Below are 27,020 nucleotides of genomic sequence, written 5' to 3'. Positions count from 1 at the left end.
CCCCAGTGATATTTACTGGGTAGATGGGAAGGTTGGATGGCTGGTTGGATGAACAAAACAAATGTTTTACAAAGTTCATCTGTTGCTAGATGGAAGACTAGGCTGGCTGAACGGCCTAGGGCATTTCACGGCAGGGCTCTGAGCTCTGCCTCTTCATTGGTTCAAACAGGGCCTGGTCACCTCTGCACCAAGGGCCACCCTTGGCCTGGGCTGGGAACGCTCAGGGGAAAGCGAGGGAGGAGTGTCAAATGCTCAGGAAAAGTCTGAGTGTTCACTCCCTCCACCTCTGCAGAGAGTGGCTTTCCCAGGCCTTCTAGGAGGCTGCTTCCCCCCCCAACCCTCCCCCGCCCCCCCCCCACACACACAGGAAGTGGTTTATTGCTTTTAGAACAAAATAAGATGCTATTAAAACTTTTGTTAAGTGAAGAGAAACTGTTAGAACATGAAAACTTTTCTAAAACAATATTTCTGTCAGCTGATGGATGTAGGCACTTCAACAGAGAAAACTGCTCGCCTGGAACAACCGCGTGCAGCCTGAGCAAACCACCTCGAAGCGGGCCTTGCGCCTGCGGCGAGGGCACTGGGGGTCAGGTCTGACCTCCTTGCCCTGCGCCTCCGGCGCTCCCTGTCGAGCACCCACTCGCGGCTCTTCCTCACCGCCCCGCCGCGCGATCCTGCAGGGGAGCCTCCCTCTCTCGGGTGCATGCGGCCTCCTGGACCTCCTCCTCCTCGTTACTCTCGTTACTCTCGTTCAGGGGCTTTGGCATAAAGGTCGAGGGCCCAGAAAACAAGCAGAGGTAGGACTTCTTTGCCTTGGCACCATTGGGGAAGTCCACCACCCCGCCACCGGTGGAGCCAGCCCTGGTGGCCTGGGTCGTCGTCAGCTCCAACCGCTCGGAGTCCTCCGGGTTCAGCTGCAGGACGGCCCGGCCTCCACGAACAGCACCGAGGAAAGTGAAGAAAAAAAGCAGTACAGGCGCTTTGCAGGGATGTCAGACCTCTTGTTTGCATTACAGAGCCACTGTAGAGCAGAAAGGCTGATACAACCATCAGAGGAGCCTGGTTTGAAGGGGATGCCCTGGCCCATGTCCCCCAGAAGCAGGTCTCCCTCAGTGTCTCGGTCCAAGGCTGCATCCAGCATGGCAGGGCTGATGCCGATGCCCACCCAGCAGTGCCCTGCATCGGAGAGATCATCTCCACTCAGCCCAGAACCACAGCCAATATCCAGCAGGTAACAGGGCTGACCCTTGGGCAGACAAAGGAGCTCCAATGCTGTCTAGCCATCTTGGTCTGGACATCAATCACTCGTGAGTTGCACGCGTATTTCTGTACATATATATGTATAATGGGATATTACTCAGCAATCAGAAAGGACAAATACCCACCATTTGCTTCTACATGGGTGGAACTGGAGGGTGTTATGCTGAGTGAAATAAGTCAATCGGAGAAGGATAATCGTTGAAGAAGGGGAGGTGGGTGGGAGGATGGGGTAGCTGGGTGACGGGCACTAAGGAGGGCACTTGATGGGATGAGCACTCGGTGTTATACTATATGTTGGCAAATTGAATTTAAATAAAAATTAAAAGGAAACACTACCATTTGTAAAATACTGTGAAGAGAATAAAAAGACAAGCTATGGATGTGGAGAAAATACTTCATAAAAGACTTGTACTCAGACTATAATAACTCTCAAAACTCAATTATAGGAAAATAATCAAATAAAAAATAAGCAAAAGATTTGAATGGGCACTTCTCCAAAAACTATTCATATAGTAGAGAACATAAAAATATGCTTAACATACTTAGTCATGAGAAAAATGCAAATTAAAACCACAAGGTCATCCCACTACACAACTATCAGAAAGGCTAAAATGAAAAAGACTTACTGTACTAGATGTAGATGCTGATGAGGAAGAACAGTGACTCACAGTCTAGGTAGGCTTCTAAAATGGTCCAACTGTTCTAGAAAATATTTTTCAGTTTCCACAAATGTTAAACATATGCCTATCATTTGATCCAGCAATTGTACTCCTGGGAATTTACTCAAGAAAAATGAAAATATATGTTTTTTATTTTTTTAAGATTTTATTCATTTGTTCATGAGAGACACACACAGAGAGAGAGACAGAGAGAGAGAGAGAGAGAGAGAGAGAATGAGAGGCAGAGACACAGGCAGAGGGAGAAGCAGGCTCCATGCAGGGAGCCCGATGTGGGACTTGGTCCTGGGACTCCAGGATCACACCCCGGGCTGAAGGCAGCGCTAAACCTCTGAGCCACCGGGGCTGCCTGAAAACATATGTTTATAAAAAAAAAAAAAAAAACCTGTTGGGGAGTATTCATAGCAGCTTTATTTTTAATAGCCAAAACCCAATGATCATTCAGAAGTTAAAGGATGAACAAAGTTCAATGTGTCTATACAATGGAATAGTATTCAACAATAAGAAAATGATGAATGACTAATACAAACAGCAAGGATGAATCTCAAAATAATTATGCTGAGTGAAAGAAATTAGGTAATAAAGAGTACACATTATGTGACTTATTTATATTAAACTCTAGAAATTCAATTTTTTGGTGTCAGAAAGCAAAGCAGTGGCTGCCTGGAAGGTGGACCAGGAAAGAGACAGGGGGCAGGGAGATGCTTCTATGGGTGATGAATACGTTCACTATTTTGGTTGTGGTGAGAGTTTCACTGAGTATTTATATACCAAAACTTATTTAAATATGTGTTTTAAATATATTCAGTTTATTATGTATCAATTATATAGCAATGAACCTATTTTTTAAAATCTTGACTTTTGACTGTAAACTTGAGGAGGCAATCCTGAGTCAGGACCTAAGATCAAACATGCTGTGCCATGGGCTGATCAGGCATGAAGTATCTGGCAGAGGTTTCACTATAGTGATGATCATGTGAAGTCCCCTTAGTCTATTTACATGACATAGTTCTGTTGATTTCTCTTTATTTGTTTATAACTGATTACCTTGCAACCTAATAAATGGTGGCCAGAGTGTTGCTGGTTATGGGCTCAAGGACAGGTATCTAGAGTGAGGCCTTTAGCCTGATGGCTTCTGGGGGCGTGCAGGTGAACCAAGAGGCAGTGGGTTTGGTGACTTCTGAACAAACAGGCTTTTTAGCTTTAAGGATCCTGGTTTCCATAAGGATTAAGATACAAATTTGTGCATCAGGGGTTCATTCCTAAATTCAAATCCACTTGTACAGCACAGGATGCCCTTCAGTTGGATTGTGATTTCTCTTTTAAAGCCCAGGAACTTTCATCCTAAGCCACTAAAGTTAGAGAATCACCGCATTCTTCCACACAAAGCCCCCAGAGCCAGAGATATAGGCTTTCGCTTGGTCCCAAACATTCTTCTGTCTCTAAGGGGTGGCAACCCTTGAACTTTTCAGTATTGAGGTATGAGGGGAACCTCAATGAAGACACTGGGATTCCAGGATTGAGAATAGGGCTGCCTAAGAAAGACACGGGAATCAAGCAGCTGTGAATGCAAATATCATTTACATTGAGTCTAGATGCAATGGTGTGGGACTTAATGGGATAGTTTCATTGAAGACAGGGGTAGAGGTTGTGAATGCTGGGGCTATTGTTGAATTCCTATTAGAACCCTCTCTGTAAATGATACAACTACACATAATGAATTCGTCTTTCAGCGGCTTTTACTCAACTGTTCTTGGGAATACAGAAGTGGAAGTTCACAGCACATGACTCCGGAAAACTCCTGCACACCTTTCTTATCCCTTTCTTCTTCTAGAGTCTTGCAATTTAAAACAACTTTTCAATTTTTTGCATTAACTCTGTGTTCTGTCTTTCTCTCCCCCCTTTCTTCTGCTGTGCCAGTTTCTCTCCTTGTCTTCATTCCATTTCCTCAGAGAGTTCTGTGCCCTTTCTTTGTTTATTGATCATGTAGTTCTACTAGCTACCTTGCTCTTTCACTCCTAGGAGACAAGAAAGAGTGAACATCTGTGAATACTTAACCTCTGACATTTTCTTCAGTCCTTGTCTCATCACAATGATTAATTATCTTGTTTCAGTGAGCATCTTCAATATCTGCAAATCCTCAACCCCTGACATGGGCTTCTCCATTCCCCAATTCATTTTTTTTTCCTGAGTACTTACACTATCTAACTTGTCCACATATTTTATCTAATATATTTTTTTTCAAAATCATCTGTTGTCCTCTCCCCAGTTAGAAATATAAGACTCAATAGGGCAGAAACTTTTACCTTGTTTGGTCCATGGATAGATTTCGAAAACTTCAAACTAAATTTAGTGCAGGGATTGGTATTCAATAAATATTTATGGAATGAATAACTGTAATTCTTGCAAGGAGGCATCTTTTTTGGTTATTTTGCCTTTCAGAGCAAGTCACTCTCTGGATGTCAGTGACTCCCATTATTCTTTATCTGGGACTACTCCTTAAATTTTCTCCAACCATCTGTTGACTTCTCTTGGCTTATGAGTGTTTAGTAGCAATAGGCAGATTCCCAATTATTTTAATATCTGACATCGTTATTCCAATATAACATGGTCAGTCTCCTCTTAGAGGTTACATTTCCATGCAAGGGACAATGAGAAGACTCTCTGGGAATCCCTGCTCTTTGGGTACTTGGAACATTAGCATCAGGAATCAGAACTGAATCTAGATGCAAGGTTAACCAGTCTTTGAAGGACACAGATCTAGCTTTGAAATTGGATTCTGCCACTTACATACTATGTATCCTTTGACCAAATCCATAACCTTTTTGGGCTTCAGGTTTTTTTCCCCCAACTATAACACCAATAAACCAACAGGCTTCACAGGCCATATATTAAATGAGATAGTGTATGTAAAGTGCCAGCCCAGGTCAGGACATATGGGAGGGCCCCACTAGATAAATACAGGTGAAAAAAAGAGAGAGAGAGAGAGAGAAGAAAACTGCATATTCAATAAGTAGAAGTCACAGAGAGAAAGCAATTTGGACTTGAAGAGTAATATTGGGGCAATTGGATGTATGCAATAATGAAATGACACTCCTTCAGAGAAGAGTGAGTCCCTGTAATGATATCTTAAGGGAGGATAGGTGACAATGTATCTGGGAAGATAAAGAGGCAAGATGTGCACTGGGTATCAGAGATGCTCCATGTGCTAGTTCAAGGTCCTCTGAGAAGTGGATGCCAAGATGGGATTAAACCTATAAGAAGTTTCTTAGGAAAATGCCTGTGAGAGACAATATAGTCAGGACCAGAAAGGTCTGGAGAGCCTCAGACCATGATGCATTCTGATCTAGAGCAAAAGAGAGAAGGAAGATAGAGTGGAAGTGTCTCAGACTTTCTTGCAGTTCTAAGCAAGGTGTCAAAAGGTCATTGAACCAAAGCCACTGTCAAAGAAGTCACATGTCTCCCAGGAAGATGTGTCCAATATGGACACATGTTCTCAGTCGCTGGATGGGAGCAGCTAATGGGAAGGGTGGCGGTGGTACAGTGATGGAGTTCAGAGAGCAGTAGCTAGGTCCCGAGTTCAGTAGCACTCATGGAGATGGGATTCAAGCAGAGCCTTCCCAGTTCTGTTACACACAGCACTACCTTTCTTCTTGATTTCAATCTGTGGAGACTCAAGGAGAGCTCAACACTGTGAGTCCCTGAAAAGGGTCAAACACTTTCAAATCTAGTCTGAGACTAGATTTAATAATCAGTATTCTCAGAGGGTTCAGCAAATCTCAACAATCAATCTTTCCAAGAATGTTGACATTTAACTAGAATCCTTGTTTTGGATTGAATTGCACTTTGGCATTAATTAACTCTAGAGGTAGGAAAAAATTATTTTAATTTTTTTCATTGGGTCAACTTTAGCAAGAATTGGATGAAATGAAAAGTCATTTCCTAGTGCTGCAACTAGGTTGAGTCCCTCAGTTAAATTAGATTAATTAATAAAGTGAGTATCTACTCTGTGTCAGACACTGTACTCAGTGCTGATGAGATAAGAATGACTAAGAAATGGATCATGCACTCAGGACATTTGCACTGATGTCACATAGGGTATCTTATTCTGTTGACATCCGGCAACCTACTCTCATTTCTTAAAAGATGGCATTCTCCAAACCAGTGAGGGTCCTCACAACGGTAGCTCAGTATCTGCATTGCAGGATCCATCCACATCTTCCTTTCCCTTCCAGCAAGGCACAAAGGAAAAAGGACAGATTTAAGGTCAAATTCCAATTGCCTAAACATGTAAATTTGGGCAAGTTTCTTAACTTCTACAGACTTTCATGTCTTGCCATGAGAACTGGGGAAATGAAACAAAATAAAACAAAAAAAACCCTCCTACTTTCCTGGATGTTCTGAAGATTAAAGACAATCTATGCAAAACATTGTTGTAGGTAGGTCTTAGCACATCTCAGAGGCTCTAATTATCATACTTTCATTCTTATAAAGTGACACAGGATTAGCCTGAACCTTCTCCTGCTATTATGACAAGGGGTTAAGACTTGTCACAAATAACCTGCTTGACTTTATGTAATTGCCTTTTATTTTTTTTTAATTTTATTTACTTTTTATTTATTTTTTATTTTTTTAGTAATTGCCTTTCAAAATCACAGTGTCTATGCCAGGAAAATCAGGTAGTGCAGATGCCAGACCCCTTGTAAGACTTTGGCTTTGAAATCTGGAGCATCTATTAAATCATGGCTACTCCAGTCAGCCTTAGATACATATCTGACTGTTTATTCATGTAATAAGAACATACAAACAGTTATTTGTTTCTTGCCCCACAACACTATGCCAATTCAAATAAAGCCTTTAAATGACTCATTTTGGTCATAATCATTTTCTCCATTAGCTGAGCTGGTCCAATTAGCTTATTGATTGAATATATTTCAGTTCTTATTTTCCTCAACTATTTCTGTATCATTTGGCATTTCATGAAGGACTCCCTCTTTCCTAGAACATTCTTTTTTCTAGCATTTCTGACATTGAACATTCTTCAGAATTCTTTTTGATCACCTCTCCACCTTATTAATTGCTGAAATATCTGGGACTCCTAGGATCCTGTCAGGCCCCTTTTCTCTAGATTCTTTCTATGGGAAATATCATTAGATCCCTTGGCGGCAAGGGTCACCTGTATATTGATAACTTCAAAATCTGTATCTTCAGTTGAGCTACCTCAGATGAGCTCTTTGTCCATATATCCTACAAAGTGTCAAGAATCTCCGACTGGATGTTTTTATTGATGACTATCAGACGAAGACCAGGCTGCAAGGAATACACTTGTAGCCAAGTAAAATTAGATTTGCTTAGTTTATTGTGGCTCAGGAGAGTTCACACTAGAGTCACCATGGGAAAGAGTTCTGAACTGTGTCTGTCAGAAGGCAAGTCAGTGATTGGGTACCCTGGTGAGCTTTACCAGAAAGCAGGATGATTAAAGAGAGTAGCCACTCCTGTTAGTTGGACCAGGGCGATACTTCACTATTTTTGTGGTTGTAGAGTAACTACAAAATAGAATCCCAAGAGTGGCCTTGTTCATATGGCATAAATATGGTTTATGCTTGGTTGGGGGAATGATGCCTAGTGTCATCTATCACTATGAGTCTATGGATGCCTAAAAATCCCTTCTCCCTACTTTTACACTGATTTCAATCATACTGTTGCCTCAGTGAACCTCCAGTATAGGTTTAATGTCCACCCACCCATACCAACCAATAGCAACTTATGTCTCCTACCCCCTCATCCTGACCACCTACTGTCAAAGTTCAGAAACTTGACTCTTCTTTCTTCTTTTATGAAAAAAATATTTTAAATAGTGTCCTAATATATTCCTCTGTGTCACTACCATACTCCTAATTTATTTGAACATTGCTAATGTAATGAATTTTCTAAGTAGAAATCTGATCATGCAACCAGCTTATCTAACAATATTCACTGGCTTTTCCAATACTTTAACCCAGCCATTCCTGAATTGGCTTAGGAAACCTTACAGTATGATATTTGCCAGTGAACTTTAGAAATCACAAATACAATGAGCTATTACAGCCCAGCTCATGCCCTTGGGCAGCTACTAGAGATGACTCCTGTCCCCTCTTGTGATTTGGTCTAGGCATATCATTTTGAGTGGGAATGTCTCATTGGGTGAAAAAAAAAACTTTGATAAAAAGGTAGATGAGTGGAAAGATTAATAATAGAATTTATACTTGGGAAGAAACTTATAGTAGGAGGTGTGAAGAAAATAGAAAGGTTGAGAATTGGAAGACAAAGAAGGAAAAAAAAGAAAATGAGGATTTGAGAAAGGAAGAACAATAAAAGGGTATGAATGAATAAGAAAAAATAACCTGTATTTGTGTCCCAGGCATGTGAGGTTTTTGACTGTGATCATCCTATTGTGGCAGATGGGCATTTGTTGTGTTCCCCCGTATTATGTACAAGCGCTGGTAGCAGGCAGGTATTGGTTCTGACTGCTGTGTCTGCCACAGGACCTGGGGCAGGCTTTCAGGATAACCAAACTCTTTAATATACAGACAGGGGTTAATCTTCCTTAGCAGTGGTACTACTTGTTATGGAGATTCCTTGCAGTAGTTTACACTGGAAAATTAAAAAGAAGTTAGGTGTTTTATACTACACTCTGAAATTCAACTAGAGAGTATGTTCTGCTTGGTGGCTGGCTTTCAAAAAATAGCCCCAAAATGATTCAAACAAAATGTTGCACTGTAGGTCAATAGTAGGCTTTGAACAGAGCAATATTTTTTCTTCCCATCTCAAAATCTTTTGGTCCCTAAAAAAGTGAAAGCAGCGAAATAGATTGGGTCACAACTTCTAAACATGTGTTAATCCCTTGAACATTTTGACAGTCTATCAGATTCTACGAAACATGTTCAAAACACACTTCTGAGAAAGAGGAACATAATACCAACCAGATTTCCAAACCTGTGAAATGTGATATGCTAGTGGCTCGAAAAATAATATCACCTACTAAAAAATGTGTTTCTGATACTTAATTTTGCATTCACACTGGGAATAACAAGTGTGACATCACTAAACATACAGGATTTGATGCTGCTATAGTTACTATTACCGTCAATAGTCCAATTAACATTATAAACTGAAAAAAACCTGCTAATGTTAAAATTCATACATATAATCTCTTACTGAAGAGTATACTTCTTGGGAAGAGGGTATTATTTTTATTATTAAATTTTAGTGAAGTAAATGAAATTGGTGAATAAATATTGCCACACCCTCAATTATCTCTTGTGGGGAAAGTTCATTCATTTTATCATGTGCTGTCTGCATACTTTTCTTTACACAGGGTGCAAAAATAGGTTATGAAGGAGGGATTTATTAGCTATCACCGAGATGTGCAAGCTTATAAATAGCCATGGTTGAGAAAGCTATGGTGCACATAAAACACACAAACTGGGCACTGTGGGATTTCAGAAAGACTGTTCCTTTGATGTCAGACATATGGAGAGCAGCACTGCAATAAAACTGGACAGGCAGAAGCTAGGTGTAGGACATTTGAGGTGACAGGGAGGGGTGGGGCACAAAAATCACCACTTTGGAATCATTTCCAGGCATCTGCTGCTTTGATTACATCATTCATCTTGACTGCTTGCAGGGAATCGTTCTGACATTTAAAACTGAACTCCATGAAAGAAAACTCACAAATTAAGATGAAACTAACTACCCAACTCACAGCATGGCTGTTAAATTGAAATGAATCAGTGCATAAGAAACATCTAGCACATAGATGAGTGTGGCACAGAAAAAGGCAAAGGTTCATGTCTTCTTAATAACGAGGCCTATATCCCATCGCTTTCATTTCCCAGGGTTTTAGAATTACCAGGACACATAGTAAGCAGTTACTAATACTTGTTGAATGTATGAAATAGGGTTACTCATATCCTTGGAATTATGTTGGGCCAATTTGACATCTGTTTTCTCTTAATAAGCCATTTCCAACTCAAGTATCTCCATATTATGCCAATCCTTCTACAATGCCTTTTGGATCCAAACTTTTCTTCCTCTCCCTGCCACCACCCTATTGTGACTAATAGTTGCTTTATACAACAATGATTGTGTTCAATCCCTCTGTAAAACCTCAAGCCCAGCCTCTCCCTTTCTGTCTTTTCCTTTTCTAGATCTTGCCTATCTGTGGGGTGAATCTTCCTCAGATATTTCTCTGCATATTCTAGATGAGTGGTCCTCAGAGCATAGAGCATCACCACCACCTGGGAGCTTGCTCATGTTATTGCTGAGTCAGAAATCTGGGGGACGGGGGTGGAGGTCAGGCCCTCCAGGTGATTCTAGTCCATGGTAACACTTGAAAGGCCACTGATTCAGCTCTTGCTCTCTTGTTCTAGGTCCTACTGTGACTTTCTCTGCTTATTGGTTTAAGTCATACTCTCAGAGTCGCTATTAAAGAGCTTGCCCAATTTAATCTAGCCTTCATTCTTTTATATTGTCATCCCATATGAATGTCCACACACAGTCTTGTTTCAATTAAGATAATGATAGTTACTCATAGGACTTTCATAATATAGTTCTCTGGTGCAGAAAGGGGATTTGAAAAAAAATAGCAAGAGATGAAGCTGTGAAGGCCATTTCACAAAGAATATCATAAACCATCTTAAAGGGCTTAAAATTTATCATAAAAATTATGGGAACCCATTGACGTTTTAAACAGGAAAATAACCATGAGTAGATATGCATTTTAGAAAGACCACCTTAAATGTTATATGACCATTGAGAAGGGGAGTAAAGCAAGGTATACTTAAGTGGAATATCCTTCACAGAGCTCCTATGAATAAACTGATGACCAATCAACATGATATTTTGATTGCTACCAATTTCTGAATGTTGATGTAGAGGTAAATAAATCATGATACTTGCCCTTGAATTGGTCACAGTCTGCTTGGAGAATCAGTCATATGAGCCTATCTTTCTTTTTGTTTCTTTTTTTTTTCTTTTTCTTTTTCTTTTCTTTTTTTTTTTATTTTTTTTTTTATTTTTATTTTTTTTTTTTGAGCCTATCTTTCTAATGCATAAGGAGAGTTGTGTTGAGAGACCTAGGGAAATTGTCATGGCACACATTTGTGCCTGGGGGAGATTGGCCACACCTAACAAGGGAAGCTGATTTTGGTAACTTTTCTGGTGTTCTGAGTTACATTAATATTCTTAAATTTTTTTGTATGTTCTCTCCTCTCCTGAAAAAGATTTAGGTTAGGATAGACATGGCATTTTTGTGTCCTTACATGACTCCAGAACATGGGATACTCAGCAGAAATTAAATGATTTACTGAGTGTGAGTGAATCAATACATAAATGGTAAGCTTACCTTCTGACTTCTAAGTGCCCGATGCTAACTTTTAATACATATAGAGAAAAAATGGCATTTGATGGGTTACCTGGTCCGGAAGGGATTAAAACTAGAGAAGATAGTTAGTGGTTCCCATCAAGCACTTAATAGACCACAACTCTAAAGCAGAAGATGTTAGCCTAGGTGGGATAGGAGTTGTTTTTTTTTTAAAGAATGGGGGTGGAGGGCCCAAAAACCAAAAAGCAGCAACAACAAAAGAATGGAGGGATCCAAAATTAAGATATTAATGTTCAAAGTCATTTAGCATATGCTTGACTAGAGACTTTTCTTAACCTAAGTTCCTCCTAGACACTGAGATTGAGAAAGGGGCCGATGATAAAGTCTAGGAAGTCATCAGAGGGAACAGGAGTGAGAGACTAGGAGTGTGAAGCAGGAAAGGAAAGGCAGATCAGAACCTCAAGATCTTCTGAGAAACCATAAAGAACAGACATCCAATTTTTCTATCTCAAGGGCCTTAAGAAGAGAGCATTTATCCACTAACTCCTGTGCCCCATTGATCGAGCATTCTGATAGGACTTGTAGGCTATGCATATGTGAGAGTCTGGAAGGTCCCTGTGACTCTATGTCAGAGGATAGTGATAAGGGATGCTAGAGATTGTGCTGTGCAGAGCTGAGGCAAGGTGCTACCAGTTTATAACTGAGTAATATGGGTTATTACAGCAGAACCAGAGTGAATGTAAAAAAGCCGGATGCAATGCAAGGACATGTCTTTTAAACAATTCTATGAGATGGGCTTCATTGTTATAATTTCACAAATAAGAAAATTAAAGATCCTAGAGGATAAGTAACCCACTTATGATCACCCAGGTGAGCATAGCCAGGACTATAGCCTGTGAATGTCTGACTGCAAAGTCTATATGCTTTTCCAGTGACATCTCACAGCTTCTCCCTTAACTCCATAATCTTCAACCCTAAAGTAGTGATGTACTCATCAGTTCCATACTCATATCTGTCACTCTTTGGCCCTTGATGTGCACTCTTGAGTATTTAGGGTTCCCTATATTGTAGACCCCAGGTCATCCCAGCCTAGAGTGACTCATTGTGTTTCTTTCACAATGTTATGTATCTGCCCAGGTCTTGCTCTCCCAAACCTTAAAATGTACCCCTCTATGATATCATAAATGATGTATTTATGAACTTTGACATTTAAAATTACCCAGTAATACAATTTATAGTCAATAAGACTTTTATTTTTATCTAATAAGGGAATTATTATTTGAGCTTGCATTTCAGAACCAGGCAGTACAGTCAGACTACTGTTTATTTATGTCCTATAAACTTATGATAAGTGATAAACAAAATAAGAGAATGCCTATAATCATCCAAATACATTTCTCAGAAAGAGAAAGCTCTTTGATTCAATATTTATAAGATCCAAAATATTTTATTGAAACTTGTTAGTTGCAGATTTCTAAAAAAAATATGCAGAACTAAATCTGTCTATCATGGAAGAAGGCAAAAATAGCTAGGAAGGTTAGTGATCACACTGCCTTGAAAGTTATCAGTGTGAGCGCCTGGGTGGCTCAGTCAGTTGAGCGTCCACCTTGGCTCAGGTCATGATCTGGGGTTCCTGGGAATAGGGTCCAGTGTCAGGTTCCCTGTTCAGCCCTCCCTTCTCCCTCTGCCCTTCCCCCCTGCTCGTGCGTGATCTCTCTCTCACTCTCTCTCTCAAATAAATAAATAAAACCTTAAAAAAAAGAAAGTTATCAGTGAGGAAAATTCTATTACCTATTTACTTACTTATTCATTCATTTAAAAATTATTTAAACATGTATCAACTTTTATCGTAAAGTCAAGTCAAGAAATGAGTAAGGACTAAAGGACTATATATAAGGAAAAACAAGGATTTGGTTCTTATTTTACAAATATATACACAAATAGTCATACAATTTTATCTCAAATTCTCATTTGTTAAAGAGTTAGAATCATTGACTTTAATCCCCCAAATTGTCTACTGCCTCCTTCCAAACTATGGTATTATTCCAAGATGCCTAGAATAGAATAGATATTCCTTCCCCAAAAGATAACACTCCAGTATTTAATCAGAGATTGGGTGAATTGGATAATACTGGGGAGACCCTAGAATGTTATTGCAAATAAAAAAAAACTTTATGAAAACATGAGAAATTATTTTTCATTAAAAACTATGGCCCATGGTCAATATCTTTCATACACAACGTACAATTACAACTAAATCAAGAAGAAAAATGAACACAAAGATGAAAATTGGTTTAAAGACAGGAAGAGACATATCACAAGAGACAAACTATAAACGGTCAATAACAAACTTTAAACTTCACTTTTAATCAAATAAATGTATATCATATGACCCTTTCCTGTCACACTGGAAAAATTTTAAAAATAATCATAACCTCTGTTGATGAAAGCAAAGAAAATTTACACAATTATGTAGAATCAGTATGGATATAAATCTATATAGTGTTTCTAGGTAGTAATTTAGAAATGTTTATCAAATGTCTTTTTTTCTACTTTTTTATACTCCTAGGAAGATATTAAAATTGTATCTTTATAGTTTGTGCTTAATGTGAGGAAGATGATGCTTATCTTGGTTTGGTTCCAATGAAGCTGGTGGAAAATGTCCTTGAATATGATAAACGGCAGTCAAGTAAGGAATCAAGGAAGTAAAAAATCACACACTTTCAGAAGAGGCTAGTAAGAGGCTAGTAATAAGTGGAACAGAAAAGGGAATGTTGATTCCTTTTTTTAACTGAAGTATAATTAATAAACGGTGTATGTTAGTTTGGGGTATACAATATAGTGATTCAACAATTCTATACATTTCTCAGTGCTCATCAACTAAGGGTACCCAATCACCTATTTCACTCATCTCCCTACCCACCTCCCTCTGGTGACCCAGTTTGTTCTCTGTGAGTTTAAAGAGTCTGGTTTTTTGTTTGTCTCTCTCTTTTTTTTTTTTTTTTGGTTTGTTTCTTAAATTCCACATATGAGTGCAATTATATGGTATTTGTCTTTCTCTGATTTATTCCCCTTAGTATTATACTCTCTATATCCATCCATGTGGTTGCAAATGACAAGATCTCAACCTTTTTATGGCTGATATCTAATGTGCATATGTGTGTATGCGTGCATGCATGTATCACATCATTATTCATTCATGTATGGATGAGTATTTGGGCGGCTTCTATATCTTCACTATTGTAAATAATACTGCAATAAGCAAACAAGCAGAATGGTGCATATATTTTTTCAAATTAGTGTTGTCATTTTCTTTGGGCAAATACCCAGTTGTGGAATTACTGGATCGTATGGTAGCTTTATTTGTTTAATTTTGGAGCGAACTTCCATACTGTTTTCCACAGTGGCTGCATCAATTTACACTCCCACCAACAGTGCACGAGGGTCCTTTTTTCCCCACATCCTCACCAACACTTGTAATTCCTGGGTGTCCACTAAACAGTACAACATAAAGATTTCCCTGTGGTTTTCTGTGTGGGCATCTACCCTGTGTTTGGAATTTAACCCCCTGATTATGAATAATTCTCTTCTGGCATGGAGATACTCATGACTTCCAGACTCAAGAGCCTGGAAGTCACGGAATTGGATTCTCTCTCTTCTATGATTTCACATGGCTATTCTTCTAGTGATCAAGTGTTCAAAATTCAAAGCCTCTCTGAGGGCCCAGATCCTGGGTCTTGAGCTCCATGACAGGAGTTCCTCCTCCTCTGTTATACAGAAAAGGAGAATGGACAAGGAAAACAGCTTCTAAGCCTGTTACTGGGAACCACTCCTCTCTTTTATAGTGCTCTTCTAGAGCTGAACTCAGATTGAATTTCTTCCAGCCCTGCTTCCCTTTTATGATCCATACACTCTGGTCTTGATGCATATTTTCAGTGTTTCAGAACACTATGAAGGAAAATCTTCACAGATTTTTACAGCATTGATGACTTGTCTGAGTTCATCCATTTTAGTGCTCAGGGTGTGTACTAGCATTTAGAGTTAGGGGAAAAAGGGAGTGGTGAGGCTATAGACCATTTCTGCTCCTGTTTGACTATGGCATTCTAATTCTGTTAAGAAAACTTTACACTTATGGAGCAGAGTCCATTAAGTGTCTGCTTTCAGCTCAGGTTATGATTCCAGGGTCCTGGGATGGAGCCTGCATGGGAGTTCCTGCTCAGCCGGGAATCTGCTCCTCCCTCTCCGTCTGCACCCCCACCTCATATTCTGTCTCTCTCTCAGTCTCTGTCTCTGTCTCTTTCTCTCTCTCTCTCTCTCACTCTTGCTCTTTCTATCAAATAAATAGAGAAAATCTTAAAAAAAATAACTGAGGTCACATTCCAGATAATTGACCATTCCAAATAATGTATACATAATGTATATATAATTATATCCATAAATGTATATAATTGCCCTCCAGAATTACTCATTTTTTCATATTTACTTAAGTATGGCTTTTGTAATTTTCCCCTTAGACTTATATTAATTTTTATTTATATTTTCTCCTGGGAGAGAAGCATCTCTCTCACCTTTCTCTCTTTCTTTCTCTCACATTCTTAATCTTATTTGTTTGTTTCTAAACAGAGACATTATATACTACATAAAACACTGTTTAGAATGTTCATTGTAGGGCACTTAAAAATTAGTATACACTGAACTTGTCCTCAGAATATTTAATTATATGGAAAAATCATAACTCATCACACCATTTTCTTGAGATTTAAAGAGAGACCAGCTGGAATGCTACAGTGAGAAGAGTTCGCGCTTCTATCAGGTAGGAAGACGGGGAAAAAGAAATAAAGAAACAAAAGGCCTCCAAGGGGGAGGGGCCCCGCGAGGAGCCGGGCTGAGGCCGGGGCGAGTGTCCCCAGGACAGGAGAGCCCCGTCCCGGAGGAGCAGGAGCTGCACCAACCTTCCCGGGCGGAAAGGGGCTCGCGGGGAGGTGGAGCAGGACCCGGGAGGGCGGGGATGCCCTCGGGCTCCCGGGGACACTAACAGGCACCTGCGCCCCGGGAGAGTGCGCCGAGCTCCCTAAGGGCTGCAGCGCACACGGGGGACCCGGAGCAGCTCGGGGGGCTCGGGGGCGGCTCCGCGGAGGGGGCTGCGGGGCGGGAGCAGCTCGGGGGGGCTCGGGGGCGGCTCCGCGGAGGGGGCTGCGGGGCGGGAGCAGCTCGGGGGGCTCGGGGGCGGCTCCGTGGAGTGGGCTGCGGGGCGGGAGCGCGAATCCAACAGCGCAGGCTCCGGAGCCCAGGGCGCCGGGACACAGCCCAGGATCCGGCCTCCCCCGGGACAGGCAGAGGCCGGGAGGGCCCAGGACAGCAAAGACGCTCCTGCCCAGAACTGAGCAGATCAGCGGCCCCGCCCCGGAGCCTCCAGGCCCTGCAGACGGAAAGCTCCTGAGCTACAGGAGCTGACTCTAGGGATGCAGAGCTAGCCCTGCCACTGCAGTTGTTCCTCCTGGGGCCTCACGGGGTAAACAACCCCCACTGAGCCCTGCACCAGGCAGGGGGCAGAGCAGCTCCCCCAAGTGCTAACACCTGAAAATCAGCAAAACAGGCCTCTCCCCCAGAAGACCAGCTAGTCGGACAGGGGAAAAACAAATTACTGACCAAGCAGCACTGGAAAGTTCCAGGGGAAGTCGAGGGATTTACAGTATACAGAATCAGAGGATACTTCACCTTTTTTTGTTGTTGTTGTTTTTTGTTTTGTTTTGGTTTGCTTTTTAGTTTTTTTTTTTTTTTTTTTTTTGCCTTTTGATTTCTGTTTGCTTGCCCCACCCTTTTTTTTCCCTTTCTTTCTTTTTTTCTCTTTTTCTTATTTTTTCCTCCTTTTTTCTTTTCTTACCTTCTTTCTCTTCTCTCTTTTTCTCCTTTTCCCAACACAACTTGTTTTTGGCCTCACTGCACTGAGCAAAATGACTAGAAGGAAAACCTCACCTCCAAAGAAAGAATCAAGAAACCATCCTCTCTCCCACAGTTACTTAATCTGGATTACAATTCGATGTCAGAAAGTCAATTCAGAAGCACTATTATAAAGCTACTGGTGGCTCTAGAATAAAGCATAAAGGACTCAAGAGACTTCAGGATTGCAGAATTTAGATCTAATCAGGCAGAAATTAAAAATCAATTGAATGAGATGCAATCCAAATAGAAGTCCTAAGGACGAGGGTTATCGAGGTGGAAGAACGAGTGAGTGACATAGAAGACAAGTAGAAGGCAAAGAGGGAAACTGAGGAAAAAAAGAGACACTTAAAAGACCATGAAGATAGATTAAGGGAAATAAATGACAGCCTGAGGAAGAAAAACCTACGTTTAATTGGGGTTCCCGAGGGCGCCGAAAGGGCCAGAGGGCCAGAATATGTATTTGAACAAATCATAGCTGAAAACTTTCCTAATCTGGGAAGGGAAACAGGCATTCAGATCCAGGAAATAGAGAGATGCCCCCCCCTAAAATCAATAAAAACCATTCAACACCTCGACATTTAATAGTGAAGCTTGCAAATTCCAAAGATAAAGAGAAGATCCTTAAAGCAGCAAGAGACAAGAAATCCCTGACTTTTATGGGGAGGAGTATTAGGGTAACAGCAGACCTCTCCACAGAGACCTGGCAGGCAAGAAAGGGCTGGCAGGATATATTCAGGGTCCTAAAGGACAAAAACGTGCAACCAAGAATACTTTATCCAGCACGGCTCTCATTCAGAATGGAAGGAGAGATAAAGAGCTTCCAAGACAGGCAGGAACTGAAAGTATAAGTGACCTCAAACCAGCTCTGCAAGAAATTTTAAGGGGACTCTCAAAATTCCCCTTTTAGAAGAAGTCCAATGGAATAATCCACAAAAACAGGGACTGAATAGATATCATGATGACACTAAACTCATATCTGTCAATAGTAACTCTGAACGTGAACGGGCTTAATGACCCCATCAAATGGCGCAGGGTTTCAGACTGGATAAAAAAGCAGGACCCATCTATTTGCTGTCTACAAGAGACTCATTTAAGACAGAAGGACACCTAGAGCCTGAAAATAAAAGGTTGGAGAACCATTTACCATTCAAATGGTCCTCAAAAGAAAGGGGAGATTCTTTTGGGTAGCCATCCTTATATCAGATAAACTAAAGATTCAAGGGGTAGCCATCCTTATATCAGATAAACTAAAATTTACCCCGAAGACAGTAGTGAGAGATGAAGAGGGACAGTATATCATACTTAAGGGATCTATCCAACAAGAGGACTTAACAATCCTCAATATATATGCTCCGAGTGTGGGAGCTGCTAAATATATCAATCAATTAATAACCAAAATTAAGACATACTTAGATAATAATACACTTATACTTGGTGACTTCAATATAGCACTTTCTACACTCGATAGGTCTTCTAAGCACAACATCTCCAAAAACGAGAGCTTTAAATGATACACTGGACCAGATGGATTTCACAGATATTTACAGAACTTTACATCCAAACTCAACTGAATACACATTCTTCTCAAGTGCACATGGAACTTTCTCCAGAATAGACCACATACTGGGTCACAAATCAGGTCTGAACTGATACCAAAAGATTGGGATCGTCCCCTGCGTATTCTCAGATCATAATGCCTTGAAATTATTACTAAATCACAACAAGAAGTTTGGAAGGACTTCAAACACATGGAGGTTAAGGACCATCCTGCTAAAAGATGAAAGGGTCAACCAGGAAATTAAGGAAAAATTAAAAAGATTCATGGAAACTGATGAGAATGAAGATACAACCGTTCAAAAACTTTGGGATACAGCAAAAGCAGTCCTAAGGGGGAAATACATCGCAATACAAGCATCCTTCCAAACACTGGAAAGAACTCAAAGGCTAACCTTACAACTAAAAGAGCTAGAGAAAAAACAGCAAATAGATCCTACACCCAGCAGAAGAAGGGAGTTAATAAAGATTCGAGCAGAACTCAACGAAATGGAGACCAGAAGAACTGTGGAACAGATCAACAGAACCAGGAGTTGGTTCTTTGAAAGAATTAATAAGATAGATAAACCATTAGCCAGCCTTATTAAAAAGAAGAGAGAGAAGACTCAAATTAATAAAATCATGAATGAGAAAGGAGAGATCACTACCAACACCAAGGAAATGCAAACGATTTTAAAAACATATTATGAACAGCTATACGCCAAAAAATTAGGCAATCTAGAAGAAATAGACGCATTCCTGGAAAGCCACAAACTACCAAAACTTGAACAGGAAGAAATAGAAAACATGAATAGGCCAATAACCAGGATGATTGAAGCAGTCATCAAAACCTCCCAAGACACAAGAGTCCAGGGCCAGATGGCTTCCCAGGGGAATTCTATCAAACGTTTAAAGAAGTCATACCTATTCTACTAAAGCTGTTTGGAAAGATAGAAAGAGATGGAGTACTTCCAAATTCATTCTATGAGGCCAGCATCACCTTAATTCCAAAACCAGACAAAGACCCCACCAAAAAGGAGAATTACAGACCGATATCCCTGATGAACACGGATGCAAAAATTCTCAACAAGATACTAGCCAATAGGATCCAATAGTACATTAAGAAAATTATTCACCATGACCAAGTAGGATTTATCCCCGGGACGCAAGGCTGGTTCAACACTCGTGAAACAATCAATGTGATTCATCATATCAGCAAGAGAGAAACCAAGAACCATATATCCTCTCATTAGATGCAGAGAAAGCATTTGACAAAATACAGAATCCATTCCTGATCAAAACTCTTCAGAGTGTAGAGAGAGAGGGAACATTCCTCAACATCTTAAAAGCCATCTACGAAAAGCCCACAGCAAATATCATTCTCAATGCAGAAGCACTGGGAGCCTTTCCCCTAAGATCAGGAACAAGACAGGGATGTCCACTCTCCCCACTGCTATTCAACATAGTACTGGAAGTCCTAGCCTCAGCAGTCAGACAACAAAAAGATATAAAAGGCATTAAATTGGCAAAGAAGAAGTCAAACTCTCCCTCTTCGCGATGACATGATACTCTACATAGAAAACCCAAAAGTCTCCACCCCAAGATTGCTAGAACTCATACAGCAATTTGGTAGCGTGGCAGGATACAAAATCACTGCCCAGAAGTCAGTGGCATTTCTATACACTAACAATGAGACTGAAGGAGGAGAAATTAAGGAGTCAATCCCATTTACAATTGCACCCAAAAGCATAAGATACCTAGGAATAAACCTAACCAAAGAGGTAAAGGATCTATACCCTCAAAACTATAGAACACTTCTGAAAGAAATTGAGGAAGACACAAATAGATGGAAAAATATTCCATGCTCATGGATTGGCAGAACTAATATTGTGAAAATGTCAATGTTACCCAGGGCAATTTACACGTTTAATGCAATCCCTATCAAAATACCATGGACTTTCTTTAGAGAGTTAGAACAAATTATTTTAAGATTTGTGTGGAATCAGAAAAGACCCCGAATAGCCAGGGGAATTTTAAAAAAGAAAACTATATCTGGGGGCATCACAATGCCAGATTTCAGGTTGTACTACAAAGCTGTGGTCATCAAGACAGTGTGGTACTGGCACAAAAACAGACACATAGATCAATGGAACAGAGTAGAGAACCCAGAAGTGGACCCTGAACTTTATGATGAACTAATATTCGATAAAGGAGGAAAGACTATCCATTGGAAGAAAGACAGTCTCTTCAATAAATGGTGCTGGGAAAATTGGACATCCACATGCAGAAGAATGAGACTAGACCACTCTCTTTCACCAGACACAAAGATAAACTCAAAATGGATGAAAGATCTAAATGTGAGACAAGATTCCATCAAAATCCTAGAGGAGAACACAGGCAACACCCTTTTTGAACTCGGCCACAGTAACTTCTTGCAAGATACATCCATGAAGGCAAAAGAAACAAAAGCAAAAATGAACTATTGGGACTTCATCAAGATAAGAAGCTTTTGCACAGCAAAGATACAGTCAACAAAACTAAAAGACAACCTACAGAATGGGAGAAGATATTTGCAAATGACGTTTCAGATAAAGGGCTAGTTTCCAAGATATATAAAGAACTTATTAAACTCAACATCAAAGATACAAACAATCCAATCATGAAATGGGCAAAAGACATGAACAGAAATCTCACAGAGGAAGACATAGACATGGTCAACACGCACATGAGAAAGTGCTCCGCATCACTTGCCATCAGGGAAATACAAATCAAAACCACAATGAGATACTATTTCACACCAGTTGGAATGGGGAAAATTAACAAGGCAGGAAACCACAAATGTTGGAGAGGATGCGGAGAAAAGGGAACCTCTTGCACTGTTGGTGGGAATGTGAACTGGTGCAGCCACTCTGGAAAACTGTGTGGAGGTTCCTCAAAGGGTTAAAAATAGACCTGCCCTACGACCCAGCAATTGCACTGCTGGGGATTTACCCCAAAGATACAGATGCAATGAAACGCCGGGACACCTGCACCCCAATGTTTCTAGCAGCAATGTCACAATAGCCAAACTGTGGAAGGAGCCTCAGTGTCCATCGAAAGATGAATAGATAAAGAAGATGTGGTCTATGTATACAATGGAATATTACTCAGCCATTAGAAATGACAAATACCCACCATTTGCTTCAACGTGGATGGAAATGGAGGGTGTTATGCTGAGTGAAGTAAGTCAATCGGAGAAGACAAACATTATATGGTCTCATTCATTTGGGGACAATAAATAATAGTGAAATGGAATAGAAGGGAAGGGAGAAGAAATGGGTAGGAAATATCAGAAAGGGAGCCAGAACATGAAGACTCCTAACTCTGGGAAATGAACTAGGGGTGGCTGAAGGGGAGGAGGGCGGGGTAGGGGTGGGGGTGACTGGGTGACGGGCACTGAGGGGCACACTTGACAGGTTGAGCACTGGGTGTTATTCTGTATTTTGGCATTTTGAACACCAATAAAAAATTAATTTTGTATTAAAAAAATAAAAATAAAAAAATAAAATGTTATTTTTCTCTCAAGTATAAAAAAAGTAGAAACAGTCCACTATGTGTTAAGGGTACCCAGCTCCTAATGTTTATCTTCACAATCCTAGCGCATGGCTTCTCCACTTCAAGGTAAAATATAGTACAAAAAAGATCTTCTAGAGAGCTCTAGCCATGATCTATGCATTACATGTTGGAAGGAGACAAAACAGAGCAGTAGGAAAAAACACCTCCTAGCTGACTTGACTTTCTTTCAGAGCATTCTCAGAAATTCCATATTAAACTTCCAATCACTTCTTATTTGCCAGAACACCCCATGAATATACTTAGTCACAAGTGAAATTGTGAATGGGAGATTTTTTTCCCACAATAGCAATATGTCCCATGAAAAACTCAAGTAAAAAGCAAATACTGGTAGAGAGGAAGAGGAGACTAGATATTGGGGTAGGCAACTAGTAGTCTCCACAACAGCAAATAATAATAGTAGTAATTGTAATAATAATAATAATAATAATAATAATAATAATAATAATAATAATATAGTGTGTTACTAAATAGTCCTTTGATCGTTAGTAATACAAAGGCTTTGTTTAAGGTTTGGTAGACAACCGAAGTTCTTTTGTATGTTGTTCAGGCATATCTTTTGGCCATTTTTTTAATTGAAAAGAAACATGAAATATTCTTGTGAAAAGAACTTGACAACAAAATGGCAGAGATATGACTGCATATGAAGAAGGAAAGCATGGAAACAGAACTAAAGGTGAATGCTGAATTCATTTAAATATAAAATGAAGACCAAGTGTCTTTTGGGAATGTAGTTGCAGAAAGTAAATACTAGGAACTCTGACAACATAAAAGTAAATATGATGAAAACAAAACCTGGAGATGGGAGATAAAGGAAGTTGTGAAAGACTGTGCAAATGTCCTTATATATTTTTTAAATACTCTGTTAATAGCTTCTGCTTAATTTAGATGCACCTTAGAAAGGGATGAAGGAAGTTGCAGAGTACACCAGTGGAAGAGATAATAATTAGAATATGTTAATAACAACAACAAAAGTAAATATGGAAAGCTAGAAGGAACAGAGGAGGTGACAAGAGATGCAAGGTTCTTATTTTTTCACCTGCTGTAAAAGACACTCAATATAGGTTGTAAAAAAATGACCCAGAGAGGTATGTGTACTATAAAAAGTAAGTGTAATCACTTAAAAACCATAAGGAGACTCTAGATCTTTTAAAATATAAGAAGGAAATCACACACACACACCACATATCCTAAAATCTACATTAACCACGTTGCAAAAAGACAGAAAATACTACAAGGAAGAAAATTACATAAAAGGATACTAGGGGGACTGATTCTGCTAGTTCAATAGAAAAATGACATAAATTTTAATCTCTCGAAAGCATTAAAGGCTCAGATTGCATCAAAGAGTAATGCCCAATGCATATTACATGTAAGAAACATCTAAAACAGTGTGACTCAGAAAAGTAAAATATAAAAGGATGGACAAGTGAGTACTGAAGTGTAGCGGCAAAAATAAGTGAAATTGATGTCAAGCTAGGAGTAGGGGGAGTTTTTAAGGGATCACCATTAGACGATGCTTAAACAACTATTTTAACTATGAGGCTCAAAAATTTACAAAGAGAGCAACAATAATGGAAATGTATGAACTGACTTTACTTATGAATATTAAGGTCAAACTAGAAATTACATATAAAAACATAACTCCATGAATTTCAAAAATAAAATGTACCATGACCCAAATGGTAAGTATGCAAATATGGTTCACTGTTAGAATATATAGCAAATATGGTGGTTTGGTTCTTCCAAGGCATATGCCACTGTTGAAGAGGCTAAGCAGCTAAAATTCTGCATGTGATGCTTTCTCTGTGGCAGAGAGACAGATGACCAAGTAATCACTTGAAAAACCATAAGGAGACTCTGGATCATTTAAAATATAAGAAGGAAGTCACACAACACACAGACACCCCACATATCCTAATATCTTACATCACCACATATCTTATCCTACATAGCCACACTGCAAAAAGAAAATACTAAAAAGAGGATGTTAGTTGCCAAGACCAAAAATTACAAAGGTGATTGATGGCTATCTCTGATCTAGATCTTAACTTGAATGGTGATTTCCTTAAGTTATCAAGCATGGAGGCATCTCTCTGACTTCAAGATCCAGGTGAAGGTGGTGTGATCCTGGACTCAGTGAGATGTTCAGAGGTACCAGCTGCTTTGGGGGGTCAGTTCTGCAAATTGTTCTGGAAGCATCTAGAAGGACATTCATACTCTTAAAACATACTCTAAACAAAGATACTTAAATGAAATGAGATAAACTTTCTCATCTATTCAAATGGCAAAAGTTTTAATTTGGTAATGTCGGTACTAGAAAGTTGTGTAAATTATTATTTCTCTTCAGCGGAAAATTAAAAAAAAAGCTGAGTGCTTAGATTCAGTGATTCCAATCTTTTGATTTGTACCAGGAAAAGTTGGCCAAATTGTTAGGACTAGAATGTTCTGCACTGCTCTGTTTACTATTAAACAAACAACAGTAAACAAACAATGGTCAAAATGTATTTAAAAATATAAATAAATATTACAATAGGCTCTTTTATAACCATTACAATATATGAAGAGGATATATACATACATTATTATGGAAAGATCTCTAGCATGTGTTACTAAGCACAATAAACAAAGATCATTATACATGTACACTATTAGCCATTGTATAAATATGAATGATGATTATCTTTATATTCATAAACAAGTATACACTGATAAATGCATTTTAAAAATTGGTCTTAAAGGAATTATGTGAGTCTGTTGTCTTGGTGGCTTTGGACCACAGCACTTGGAATGTGAGAGGACAGTTTTCTTTACACTTTTATTTTTCTATATTATTTGGATTTTCCAAACTTGACCATGAGATATTTTCATTACAAAATTTATCCACATGGATTATTTAAAAATGTGAGATTGTAGGCATTTTGCCTTCTTCTTAATTTTATTAGTAGTTTAAAGGACCTCGTTAGTATGTATGAAGGGCCAGGGTATCTAATTTTTCTTAAGAATTAACTAGGTGACCATGAAACAGTTTTCCCTGAATTCTCTCTTTAATTTATGCCACCATGATGTAAATCCTGTAAGACTGATGCCACCACTCTATGTGTGAAGCTTCAGAGACTCAGAAGTGTCCATAGCACTAGGCGCATGTCACACACAAGGTAGGAGATAAGGAATTTCAACACACACGCTTTTTCCACATGCTGTGTTTCTTCCATAGATCTTTGCTTCCTAGTATCCGTAACAAAAATTAACTTCCTTTAAATAATACATTTCTAATATTAAAAGGTATTTTAGTTCTAAGAATGGGTGAATGTTTACTTTTTTCCCCATGAACAAAAGTGGAAGATAATATGCCAGGATGACACTGTCTCAATAAAAAATGATATTCATTATTATAGCATATGTAGTTGTGTGATATCTCCTCGTTTAATGACTTGCTATGCATAAGTGCCAGAAGACGAACTTGACATTTGATACTGATACAACTCTAAAGAGAAGACCTTGTATTGTGGCCTAATATAGCTTCCTTAATGTGTCAAGTGCTTTATTTTCCAAAAATGAAAATGTAGGGTTTGTCCTACCCAGAGAAGTCAACAGTCCCCCTGATTTTATATTTTATTTTTTTTCTTCCCTCTCCAATGACCCTTCCCAATCTCTTTATTTCTCATGCCATGTGACCCTTTTCCTCTTTGTTCCCTCCATTCCCATAACCTGAGTTTTTGAAAGTGTCAGTGGCTCAGGACCATCATGGTGAGCAACTCCTGTATGTTGGCATTAGCGAGATGCTATAATTTGACCCTGCATCAGTAGACATTTTTGTATTTTAAAACATTTTTCCATCCCCCATCAAAGGAACTTAAGGAAGAGGATGAAGATGAGAGTTTCTTGCTTAGAACTGAGCAAAGGTATATGATCTACTGATCTACTGATGTCTACTGATCTACTGAGACCCTAGAGGCTGCTTTTGTCTAAGGAAAGGTCATTTCTGTTTCAGTCTTCTTGTAGCCCCAGTGTGGATGCTGAAGAATGAAACATGGGCTTGAAAGAACGCCTGGAAGAGGACAGAGGCTAAATCTTGCTTGTCTTACTTTGTCTCTGTTTCTCTTAGTCTCATGTTCATCTTCTCTTCTCATTACCACAGTACCTCCTCCAATGCCACCTTTTCCAGGAGGTCTCTGCCTTACCTGGCTGGAGGAGAAAGAGGAACCAAGAATTGGCTTGTAAAAGCTATTTTGTTTACCTGAAGGCTTTTCCTAAATCCTCTTGCTCAGAAGCCTGCAGTGCTTCCTGTAGCACCTTTCTGTGTCTAGGCTGGACTCCACCACCTAACACAAGGCCCTCTGCAGTTGGCCTCCCCTGTGCTTCAGTACCCTGCTCCCATGACATCCTATCTCCACCCTTGGCCTCAAGCACCACACTAAACTCCAACACCTAAGTACATAGAAAAACCCTCTTCACTCTGGTAACTCACACATGCCTCAGGGCACCTCTCCCTCACTGTACCACCTTTTTGTCTCAATTGCATTACATTCATTCTGTAGATTTACATCATGAGTCATCAGCTGTAATGGTAACATACAATCTCTTCCCTTGGGGTGCTCCAGTCCACTTTTTCTATAGGGGTTCACTGT

The 27,020-nt window shown here is 39.6% G+C and overlaps 1 pseudogene; it reads right to left on the bottom strand.

The window, feature by feature from the left end:
- Positions 1-362: 362 nt before the first annotated feature.
- On the bottom strand, positions 363-26,775 carry LOC144294264 (18S rRNA (guanine-N(7))-methyltransferase pseudogene; annotated as a pseudogene).
- Positions 26,776-27,020: the final 245 nt, after the last annotated feature.

The sequence above is a fragment of the Canis aureus genome, chromosome 22 (genome assembly GCF_053574225.1).
Source record: "Canis aureus isolate CA01 chromosome 22, VMU_Caureus_v.1.0, whole genome shotgun sequence".
NCBI classification, from domain to species: Eukaryota; Metazoa; Chordata; class Mammalia; order Carnivora; family Canidae; genus Canis; species Canis aureus.
Note: the sequence above shows the minus strand (reverse complement) of the source record. Positions and strands in the feature narration are given on the sequence as shown.